At 42.0% G+C, this 12,351-nt stretch overlaps 1 protein-coding gene and 1 pseudogene across 1 annotated transcript in view; one reads left to right on the top strand and one right to left on the bottom strand.

The window, feature by feature from the left end:
* The window catches only part of SH3RF1 (SH3 domain containing ring finger 1), a 199,704-nt gene that overhangs the window by 93,707 nt on the left and 93,646 nt on the right, over positions 1 to 12,351 (top strand).
* On the bottom strand, positions 10,209 to 10,879 carry LOC111822862 (leucine-rich repeat-containing protein 57 pseudogene; annotated as a pseudogene).

A 12,351-nucleotide genomic window follows, 5' to 3' on the forward strand; every position in this document is an offset into this window, starting at 1 on the left:
GGGGGCCATTATTCTGCCTACCACACATGGGCAGGGACTATTAGACATTTTTCCTGGAACTTTCAGTGTTTACCAAGAAGTTTTACACTTGTATTAAGATGCTTATGGAGTAATAATTAACTTGGTTACTTAGAATTCTTGCATCCTACAAAATAATTTTCAAGGGACAACCCATTATTTTTGTGTATCTGATGGAAAGGCGAAGAGGATGGGGGAAAATCTGAGATATTAAAAAACCCTGTTGCCATCAAGTCGATTCCGACTCATAGCAACCCTACAGGACAGAGTGGAATGGCCCCATAGGGTTTCCAAGGATGTAATCTTTATGGAAGCAGACTGCTACATCTTTCCTCCATGGAACAGCTTCAAACTGGTGGGTTTGAAGCGCCGACCTTTCAGTTAACATCCAAGTGCTTTAACCACTGCACCACCAGGGCTCCATATCTGAGATGTTAGACAATATTAAAGAAACACAAGTTTATTTTATATATATATACACACACACACACACGTGTATATGAATACACATTTTCTTTCCCTCACTATCTACTTGTCTATCTGTCTAGGTCTCATTGGACTGATTTCCCTAGACATTTAGGAGAGAAAGACAGTGTACTTAAACTGTATACATGTTGGTGTCAAGGACCCCGGTTTACACCCATCCAGACCGCTTTGGGACAGCACATTTGTGTTCTCATAGCCTTGACACTCCTTTTGCCCACGATTGGTCAGAACTCAAGTACCTGTGTTCTAGAGCACTTTCACACAGGCCTGGTCTGGTCCTGAGTCCCGGCTTAGCTGCTGACCAGCTGTGTGACTTCGGGTTTTCATTGTCCCTGCCTGTCTATTTCCCCAGCCCTGAGGTAAGGGTATAAGGCTGAATAATTCTGAAGGTCCCTTTTAACCTTACCATCCCGTGATTCTGTACCTTAAAACCGGAAGGAGTCTGATCCATAGTTTGTATTTTTTTTTTTTAAACTATCAAGGATCTTAGTACTTTTATTTATCAGCTTTGTAGGTGTCTGTCTATATATATTTTCACATTATTCACACACAGGGGCGGATTAACTGGTAAGCAAGGTATGCCTGGGCTTACTTGTGTTTACTTTCTAATCTGTAGTGAACCAGTCACATGGATTTCACCACATATGTGATGTTTTTCGTTCAACCATACAGGGAACTGTACTTATTTAACTACATGTAAGATAGTTCCTCTGTCTTTTAGACCCTTATTTCCATGGAAAATCTGTTTGCGTATATGGAAGCAATATGGAAATATAGAAATATTTGAAAACATTTGAATAAATACACATTCATTTTATTTAAAAAAAGTAGATTACACAGTTAAAATGAACCTCATTGTGAAATTGTAACCTACACACGGGTAACATTGATTGTGAATGTTCTGGTTTATTTAATAAACTTCCATTGCATTTGCAGATTTATTGTGTGTTCGTTAAAATCAGTGTGAGAGTTTTTCAGTGCTTCCTTTTTTAACTTCTCTTTATTTCTTACAAGTATTGTTCTTTGCTTAGGTTACCTCTTCTTATTTACTTAGAGGGTAGAAAATGTCTCTTTTGATACAAGTTGGTGTTTATGAAGTTAAGATCCCTTAGGGTACAAGCTGAGGAAATCTTTAGGAAGAGATCTGTGTTTTCTGAAAGAATTTAAAATTGGAGAACAGAGAGATAAGCAAAACCCTAATTACAAGAGCATTTATGTCTGCCAGGCAGCTGTGTGCTGTGTTGACATAGGATAGAATAACATCCCCTATTTGTTTTATAATAATCGAATTACATACAAGCGTTGTACTTAAAGCTGACTTATCATCCTTTCAACCGTTACTGCCCAGCACTGCTTCAAAGAGTTGTAAAAATTACCATTCGGTGTTCTTTGCTGTGAGTTTAAAGCAGGCGTTCAGATGGTGGAGGAAGCATGTATTGTTGAGGCATAATGCTGAGTGGAGGAAGGGACGGACCTCCGAGACCCGCCCAAACTGCCATTTTCTGAGCAGCATACTGACAGATGGTGAGCTAGCTTCCACTTGAATACTTGCCGTTGACTGGGGGCTCATTGTTAGAAACATTCTTCCTTACGTTGAAAGTGAGCTTGGCCCATCGTAACTTCCCGCTGTTGCTCTAATATTAGGCCCTGGAGCTATAAAGAATGAGTCTAATATCACTCCCATAGGGTTGACATAAGTCAACCCTTCACATTTATAAAGACTGTCTCCTGGTTGTGAGCCTGAACTCTGGAATCTGACTGCACCACTTACCAGCTGTGTGACTTTGAGTAGATCACATAACCTCTCTGGGCGTTATTATCTGTAACTCTTAAGTCGGAAAAATACCTCATAGATATATTGTATGTATGAAGGCGTGTATGACACATGAAAAATACTCAACAAATGCTGACTAATATTATCATCACTTCCTAGATTTTTTTCTTTCAAGAATAAACTCTTTTAAGTCCTTCAGACAGATGTTCTCTGACGTGGTTTCTGGACTGTTCGCCAGAACCGTCACGCTTCTGTATTTAGAGGTCATTTTACCAGTAGTCCTCTTAAATTGGGACACATTGCTGAACAAGATACTCCAGATGTCACTGGTCATCAGTACACGGAAGGACTGTCCCTCTCCCTGATGGGCACCAGTGTTTCATTTAGGCCGCCTAATGTCCTCATTAGCAAACCCTCGTGGCACAGTGGTTAAGCGCTACGGCTGCTAACCAAAAGGTTGGCAGTTCGAATCCACCAGGCGCTCCTGGAAACCCCATGGGGGCAGTTCTACTCTGTCCTGTAGGGTCGCTGTGAGTTGGAATTGACTTAATGGCAACAAGTTTGGTTTGGTGTGTTTTTAACGTCCTCGTTAATTTTCATGGCAGCTGTGTTACCGGAGATTCATATTGAACTTGCAGACAGCCAAAGCCCTGGAGTCTTTTTCATTCAATCTGCTATTGGTCAGGTCTTCAGTAGTTACTGGTACCTGTGCAAAAAAATATACAAATTTATGCACATCCTATTATATGTTTGCTTTGTTTGGTCCTTATGTTAAAATCTTTCAGAAACATCTTTCTGTCATCCATATTCGCTAGCTGGCTCTCCCTCCCAGGTGTGCGTCACCGCAAATTAAACATGCTCTAAATGGCTTCATTAAATGATTGATAACAGGGCTGAACAGGACAGACAGTTATGGGGTTTTGGGCACATCAGCAGAGCTCTCCATCCAAGTTACTCTCTGTTGATTCATTTATTCATTTTACCAATATTCATTGAGTGCCTACAACTTGTCAGGCGTGGATATAGCCCTGTGATCCTATCCTGAATGAGATGAACTCGTTATCTTCTTGGAGCTTACAGCTTCATGTGTGGGGGTGGGTGAATGACTGATATAGTTTCAGGGAGCAGTAGATGCTGTGAAGACAAATGAGGAAGGTAGAAAGGGCGGGGTGAGGAGGTGATGGTGGGTGCTGGGTTATGGTGGGATTATTCTGGGACAGTCAGAGAAGGCTTCTCTGAGTTGACATTTGACCAGGCACCTGAATGATGTGTACAAACACGCCCATAAAGAAAATATGAGATGGAAGGAAAAACAAGAGCAAAGTCTGAGGCAGGAGAGAGCCTGGAGTGGTTGAGGGGCAGCAGCAAGGCCATTGTGGCAGGAATTGGAGGTTGAGGGGTGGAGGGATAGGTTAGAGGTGGGGCCAGAATGATGGAAAGCCTTGGGGGTCATGGGAAGGAGGGTTTATTTGTAAGGAGGGAAAGTCATCGGGGGCGTAACGAGGCGAGGCAGTGTGGAGGATAGACTTTAGGGGTTCAAGAGTGGCAATATGGAGACAGTGTTCACTTGGCCTAGACTGATGGCACTGGAAGCGGTGAGAAATGGATTGATTTGGGATACGTTTTGAAGTTAGAGCCAGCGAGCAGTCTTGCTGGTGAATTGGATGTGGGATTTGGGATGTGAAAGAATGGGACAGAGGTGAGCCTAATCTTTTGGCCGAAACAACTAGGTAAATGGTGGTGGTGGTGGTGGGGTAACTGGGAGAGGATCAGGTTTTGGTGGGGGCAGGTGGAAATCAAGAGACCTGTCCTCAACATGCCAACTTGGAGACATCTGTTAGATGTTCAAGAAGAGATGTGGAGTAGTCGGTTGGAGCTCAGGGGAGAGGTCGAGACTGAGATCAGGTCTGGGAGACATCAGTGTGTAGATCAACAGGTTTTAGCCCCTTATCTGAGAATCATGGAGGACCTTTCAAAAGTGTGTATGACCCTGGCCCAATCCTGGAGATTTTTATTTAGTTGTTCTGAAGTGGAGTCTCAGAATACATTAAAAGAAGAAGCAGGAAAAAAAAAAAACCTTTCCTGGTTGATTCTAATATGCAGCCAGGGTTAGTAACCGCTGCTAGAAATGGTTTTAAAAGGAAGGACTAGATGAGATCACCTTGGGAGTTGAACAGAGAGAAGAGAGAAAGCGTCAGAAGACTGAGCCCTGAGGCTGCTGAGAAAGAGGAACCAGCAGAGGAGATTGGGAAGGAGTCCAGTCCTTTATTCCGTAGCTCCTCCAAATGGGGTTCCTAGACTCAGCACCAGCGTCTCTCGGGAGCTGTTTAGACCTGCTGAGTCAGAATACGCACTTAGCAGGAACTCCAAGTGATTTGCCCGTGTGGTTTTTGCTGTGTTACTAGAATAGGGCTCCTCTAGCTATGAATCGGGGCCCTGGTGGCGCAGTGGTTAAACATTTGGCTGCGAACCAAAAGGTCAGCAGTTGGAATCCACCAGCCGCCCCTTGGAAGCTCTATGGGACAGTTCTCTTCTGTCCTATAGGGTTGCTAGGAGTCAAAATCGACTGAACAGCAACGGGTTTGGGTTTGGTTTTTAAGTATGAATCCAATTATATATATATATATGTATATATGGAGCCCTGGTGGCACAATGATTAAGTGCTCGGCTGCTAACTGGAAGGTTGGCTGCTAACCCACCCAGCGGCTCTGTGGGAGAAGGACCAGGCGATCTGCTCCTGTAAATATTAAAACCCAAACCAAACCCATTGCCATCAAGTCGATTCTGACCCCTAGTGACTCTATAGGACAGAGTAGAACTGTCCAGTATGGTTTCGAGGGAGTGGCTGGTGGATTTGAACTGCCAACGTTTTGGTTAGCAGCCAAGCTCTTAACCACTGCCCACCAGGGCCCCCCTGTAAAGATTACAGCCTAGGAAACTCTATGTGGCAGTTCTACTCTACTCTGTCACATTGGGTCGTAAATGATTTGGAATCGACTCCATGGCACCTAACAACAACTATATATATATATAAAACCAAATGCGTTCATGTCGAGCCAATTCCAACTCATAGCCATCCTATAGGACAGAGTAGAACTGCCCCATAGGGTTTCCAAGGAGCTCCTGGTGGATTTGAACTGCTGACCTTTTGGTTAGCACCCATAGCTCTATGCCACCCGGGTTTCCCCATGTGCATATATACGTATATATAAATGGTGATTGCTTTCCTACCTAGAGCAGCCCTGTTAACGATAACACAGCAAAAACCGCACGGGCAAATCACTTAGAGTTCCTGCTAAGTGCGTATTCTGACTCAGCAGGTCTAAACAGCTCCCGAGCGATGCTGGTGTTGAGTCTAGGAACCCCATTTGGAGGAGCTACGGAATAAAGGACTGGACTCCTTCCCAATCTCCTCCGCTGGTTCTTCCTTCTCAGTTGAGTTCCGTAATTACTCAAGGGGGAATTAAACGGAGGTGTAGTGCTGAATCCTTAAGTCAGCTCTTTGGTGGTGGTGGTGGGGGGGTGCTGCTCTTACATTTCTGAAAGACTTTGTGAAAAAGAGGGAAATGACTTCATTTTCTTTTAAACATTTTAAAATCTGGTCTATGGTTAACCAAGTTTTTATGACTTAAGTTCCAAGAATTCATACTACTGTCAGTTTGCTTCCTCCCCTCTTTAAAAATACTTGTAAATGATTAGAGAGCTGGTCGTTAGCACTTTGATTTCTTAAGTTTGCGTAAGAAGTAGGTGTTTTTGAAGGTGACATGTTAAGTGACTTCCATGGATTTCACAAGTTCCATCAACTGACCCTTCATAAATTGAAGGAAGGTCCTCAGGCTTTTATTGTTTTCTCCAGAGCTAACACATTCACCCATCCGGGTCCTGTGATCTGCAGTGCCTCAGGATCACCAGCTCCTAGACAGGAACTCTGGAGGTGAAACTCATTAATGGAATGACAAGGCCTTGTGGAAGCTGGGAGTGTGACTGCGGAGACAGTTTGTGCCTTGGTTTCCTCTTCGTAACAATTGGGTTTATTGTGTACATTTGCTACTTTTTTGTATTCATGAAGGAATTCAGCACAGCAAACTAAAGTCTGTATTTATTAGAAGAGATGGCATCTGAATAACGGGGATTTTACTGATGTTCTATTGATATTGCATTAACGTGCAGGAGCCAGTTGTTAGTGCCGCTGAATATCCTAATCAAGAATAATTAGTGGAGTAGAGTGGGAGTAGGGGTGAGTATTTAACGACAATAGTCTACCTAGCTGTTTTTCTTTTGTAAGTGCTAATCTATTATGTGGTTACCAAAAAACCAAACTCTTTGCCATCGAGTCGATTCCAACTCATAGCGACTCTATAGGACAGAGTAGAAGTGCTCCGTAGGGTTTCCAAGGAGTGCCTGGTGGATTTGAACTGCTGACCTTTTGGTTAGCAGTGCAGCGCTGGTGAGTAAAAATACAAGACCTTCAATTCTATTTAAAATGCTTTGTTTCTCAAGTTGGGGTGTAGGTACAGGGTTATCTTTTATTTTATTGTTCATCTTCTTTGTGTATCTGAATGATTTAATAATAAGACAGTCTATTAAAATTTATAAGGAGCCCTGGTGGTGCAGTGGGCAAAGTGATCAACTGCTAACTGAAAGGTCCGAGGTTCGAAACCAACAGGGGCTCTGTGGAAGAAAGATGTGGTGGTCTGCTTCTGTAGAAACTTACAGCCTTGGAAACCCTATGTGGTCGCTATGAGTTGGAATCGACTTGATGGCAGTGGGTTATTAAAATTTATAGCAAGTGTGTTAGAATTTTACCCAGTGTAGTATATTCCCTTTTATTCGTTTTATTATTAAAGTAATATGTGCTTATGATAGGAAATCTCTAACCACAAAGAAGATTCTAAAATAAAGTGAAGGTGTCCCTTCTGTCTCACGTCCTGGTCCTACTTTCCAGAGGTAGGTGCTTGGACTGTTTTCTGTTCTTCAGCTCTTCTACGAGGAGCCCTGGTGGCACAATGGTTAAGTGCTTGGCTGCTAACTGAAGGTCGGCAGTTCAACCCCCAAGCCTCTCTGTGGGAGAAAGGACCTGGTGATCTGCTCCCGTAAAGATGACAGCCTAGGAAACCCTATGGGGCATTTCTGCTCTGTCTTAGAGGGTCGCTGTGAGTCAGAATTTACTTGATGGCACACAGCAACAGCTCTTCCGCTGAGGGCAGCAGTGGTTCAATGGTAGAATTCTCTCCTTCCATGCAAGAGACCTGAGTTCACTTCCCCGCCATTGTTCCTCAAGTAGAGCAACCACTTGTCTGTCCGTGGAGGCTTGCATGTTGCTGTGATACTGAGCTGGTTTCAGCAGAGCTTGTGGACTAGGAAGGGCCTGGTGGTCTACTTCTGAAAAATCAGCCAGTGAAAACCGTGTAGATCACAACAGTCAACCCTGTTGAGCCTAGGGTGGCCGTGAGTTGGGGGCCAACTCTGTGGCAGCTAACAACGGTTCTTCTGCTGGTTTTTGTTATAACCTCCAATACTGTGTTTTTGTTTCTTGATTTCTTAGCCTAGATAGTATCAGTTTTGGATACCCGATGATGAAATTTAGGTTACTTCTTCTACCTCCCACCTTCCTTTCCCTAACTCCTGAATTTTGTTCAGTGTATTATTAGTTTTATATTGTCAGCATTTATGACATTCCGTTCTGTCACTATAATGAGCTCTGCTTTACTATGGGTAAAAAGAGGTTGATTCTAAGTATTTAATCCTCACCCCCAAAAAAGCATCTGCAGCATTGTGATTCCATAAACATTATTTTCACTGCAGTATAGTCGGACCCGTAATGAGGGAATTCGAAAAGGATTGATCAGACAGATGATCTGTTAAAAGCTACGTTTTAAGCAGGTCAATCTGGCAGACGTCTATCAGATGGAGTGAAGGAAGAGGCAGCAGAAGGGCCGTCATCTAACGACTGTGAGCTGATTCTGTGCCAGGTGTGTGATGGGCTCTGTGGGTACAGGGATGATTGGGACCTAGTCACCACCCGCAAGGAGCTCACAGTGTGAACATGGAAAACTAGTTGCTTTGCCAAATGAACCACTCAGTTAAAACAGTTTTTAAAAATATATAGAAGTAGTCTATCATATGGGTAAGATGTTTAAAAACTGTAATCAGTTGCCATGGCTAAAGATATTTAGATGATCAATTTTCTAATCATCTCAAATTTTCTGTTATCATGAATACAGCCAGAATGTTCTGTCATCTTCTTATGCAGCAGATATTAAATGCTTAATAAAAGTAGTCTTACATGAACTATATTGTATGTAAATTATATTTTGATAAAGATATTTTTAAAAACCAGAAAATAGTCTCAGGTGTATCTATGGACTCTCCTTTGATTGTCTATCTTTTGCTATGTATTTATTACCTAGAAATGTGAGGGAAAAAAGATACGTCAGTTTTATGTAAATGATTTATTTTGGTAGAAAACACCTGTAATTTATATCCTACTGTTTAGTTATTTTGGGGAAAATAAGAGTTGGATGTGGGCTTGTCTGATCTGACTTCGTAAACCTGGTCCCCTTCAGTTGCTCTGTTTCTTATTTTTGGTGATGAAGGCTTTCACACTGTGAGCTCCTTGAGGGTGGTGACTGGGTCTCAATCATCTTTGTATCCTGACACTTGTATGAGAATATTTTGGAGGGAGCTTCATTCACTAAAACGACTTGTTTTAGAATAACAATCTATTGGTAAAATTATTAATCGTGAATAGACATTTATTTTTCTTTCCAGAAGCATTTCTTGTCTAGTCATATAATGGAGAAATTGGGGAGTGGAGGCAATTAGGATCTGCTAGTAATACTCATTTTAGTACCATAGAATATTTATAAACCATTTTTAAAGCATCATTTTCCAACAGACTTAACCAAGGGAAGATCTTAGTTGGAAAATCTTTAAGCTTGCCTTTGCTCTCAGCTTTCTATTAATACTTGCGTTTTGCATTAAAAATTCTTTATTTAGTATATTTTCTCATTCAGAGGATAAACTTGATAAGTATAGGTTGTTGTAAAATATTGTAGCAATGATTTCTTGATAGGTAATTTGATTAGTAAAGTAAAAACACGAAAAGGGAAAAGTGTTACGAGAAATAAGACATTATTTCTAACGAGTTCAGGAAGATCCTGATGATTAAAATTCTGTTTATCTTGCAAGTTTTGCACATATGGTTTTATCTCTTCGGAGACCTCTAGCAATAAGGCACCTGCAATAGGAAAGAATTTGCTCCTGCAGCCCTGGAGGAACATACCTTCGTGTCATTTTGATGCTTCTCTGACGAAGCACACATTTAATCAAGACAGGCAGTCACAGATTATTTAGATATATTCTCAGTTCCAAAGATAAACACTGCAGTACACTGCAGTTGAACTGATGGACAGGAATAAAATCATAAATCCTTAGACTAACCATAGAAGCCCCTCACGAACTATTTGAATTTCATAAAAATATGAAGTGTTAACATAGAGGTGGAATGGCAATTGACTTTATTCACGCTTTGAAACGAAACGTGAAATTTGGAGCTGTGGTGTGGTGCTATTTTGTTTCTTGGCAGCACCCCTCCCTGTATAAATAGCAGCTAGCTCCCGATTTCTTAAAGCCAAAGTAATGATGGTTTTAAAGATCAGCATTGCCTGTTGTGCTATCCATGGTTCAGAATGGAGGCCTCTTCCTATGTCTCGATCGTTTTTCTTTTAGCTTATCTTAGGTGAGCCCCTGAAAAGGACATGACATTATCTGCTGCAGTGTCATCTCCTTACTGCAGATACCGCTGACAATGACGGCAACCTTTGATTCAGCCAGGTTCCAATATAGGTTCCAAGTCAGTGTCCTATAAGGTTCCCATGCTCCTGGAGAATATCATCATCCTTCTTCTTGGTGGCCATGAACCTCTCCATGTACTTACCATAGCCTTCCAGTTCTCAAAGTTTCTTTATCTCAAAAAGATTGCCTTCCACAGCGAGCAGACAGATCTGGGCATCACTAAGGACTGTCTATGGAAGCATACTGAACTCAAGGCAGTTCTCTTCCAGACAAAGAACTTTGAGATGGGAACAGCAAGATCTCTTCACTGAGATCAGAGATAACTGGGTCTGGTTGAAGTTGAGTTCGATGACCTGCAGCTCCCCTTTTATGTCAGATATACTCCGAATCTGCTTCTTAGAGAGATCCATCACATCCAGGTGTTGTAGGCGCTCCATCATATCCAGGTTGGTTCCCAGAGAAGCTCAGTGTCTTGAGAACAGAGAGTTGCCCAAAGGTAGACGGTAGCTCTGTCAGGTGATCGTTGTTTAGGCCTAGAGTGTCTAGTTTTTTCAGATTGCACAACTCATCAGACAGAACAGTCAGTTCATTGTTGTTCCGGGAGAGATTATTCAGCAGAGGGAACTTCCCTATCAGCATTGGGCGCAGGCCCTCGATCTTCTTGTTGGGCAGGTCGATGGTCCTGAGATTGCTCATCAGCGTCTGCAGCTCTGAGGGAAATTCGGTTAGCCCACGGTCCTTGAGCTGAAACACTCCCATTTTCTGTGCGGTTCCCACATGAGCGCGGAGGCCACTGTTCCTCATCCTACCCCTCACCTCACGGACTGCTTGGCAAAGAAAGGCCCGGAACCCCTCTGTGAATACTTTTTGATAAACGGAATTCCAGAGCATATGCATATATGTAATTTGTGTATGTATGTGTGTGCTTGTGAAAGGAGTCAGTTAATTTTTAAGTCTTTGGTTCTACCCTATTTATTTCACAGGGTTAGTTTATATCCTTGTAATAGATTGTATTTCAAAGTAAAAGGATGTTACCCTGAAGTAATAACTCAGTCTTCACTATGTAAACTTCACATTTAATTGACTAACAAAATCCTCTTTTGTACAGTAGTAATGGTAATACCCACATATTTTGTATTACTTCTTTTGACATAAGCCAAAATAATGGATGAAAGGCAGCTTGGTGAGCCTGACCACAGCTGCAGTTGCTTCTGCTTTTCCTGATGACTTTGTAATAGGTTGTGATAGACCAAGGAGCCCTGGTGGCACAGTAGTTAAGTGCTCGGCTGCTAACCGAAAGGTCGGTGGTTTGAACCCACCAGCCGCTCATCGGGAGAAGGATATGGCAGTCTGCTTCCATAAGGGTTTACAGCCTTGGAAACCCTATGGGGGCAGTTCTACTCTGTTCTACAGGGTCACTATGAGTTGGAATCGACAGCAATGGGTTTTTTTTTTTCTTTTCTTTTCTTTTTTTTTTTTTTGATAGACTTCTGAATATGGAGGCTGGCTTGATTTGGTTTCAGTAGGCTAATTCATATTCTCATTTTGTTGTCTTTCCAGATGTCCCCTCCCTTCTCACTCTACCATACCTCACTGCTACCTTCTTCTTGAGATTCCACCCCTAAAAAAGAAACACTAACAACAAAAAACAAAGAATAAAATCTTCAAGAATAAAATTACTCTTTTAAGTGGCCTGATTTCCCAAGAAATCAGAGTTATTACTAGAGATCATAAGTCATAATCTGTTCCTCTGCCTTTGGGCAGAACCAAACTCTATGAGACTGCCCTATTTTTAAACGTCTCCAGTGAAAGAGAGATCATAATCCATTGCAATATTTAACAACCCTCTCTTCAGGAAATTCTTTTATTCAACTGAAATAATGCACACATCAGTTTAAGCCTGTATTTTTTTGTCAGTGAATATGAAGCAGTCCTGCTTTCCCTTGTGTAAAACATTTACGTTGTATTTGAAGACTTACTCTAACAGTGGCCCACTAATAACATCTCAGTTTTTACGGCAATATTTTGTTAACGCTTTTAATCATCTTTATCTTTCCCCGTTAAATATGCTGTCGTTTTCTGTTCCTTTTGTTTCTGGGATTCAGAATGTATCCTGGACATCTAGCGAGAGGCTGACTAGTGGTAAGTGTAGGGCCATATTATAACACAGGCCCTTGTGAAGTGTGATACTCCCTTGCAGTAAACAATTTAGCCTTTGTTCCTGGTTCCTGAGAGCCGGACCAATATCCAGGCCAATGAGTGTGGGTTCACTAGAC

The sequence above is a fragment of the Trichechus manatus genome, unplaced genomic scaffold, assembly GCF_000243295.1.
Source record: "Trichechus manatus latirostris isolate Lorelei unplaced genomic scaffold, TriManLat1.0 scaffold00220, whole genome shotgun sequence".
Classification (NCBI taxonomy): Eukaryota; Metazoa; Chordata; class Mammalia; order Sirenia; family Trichechidae; genus Trichechus; species Trichechus manatus.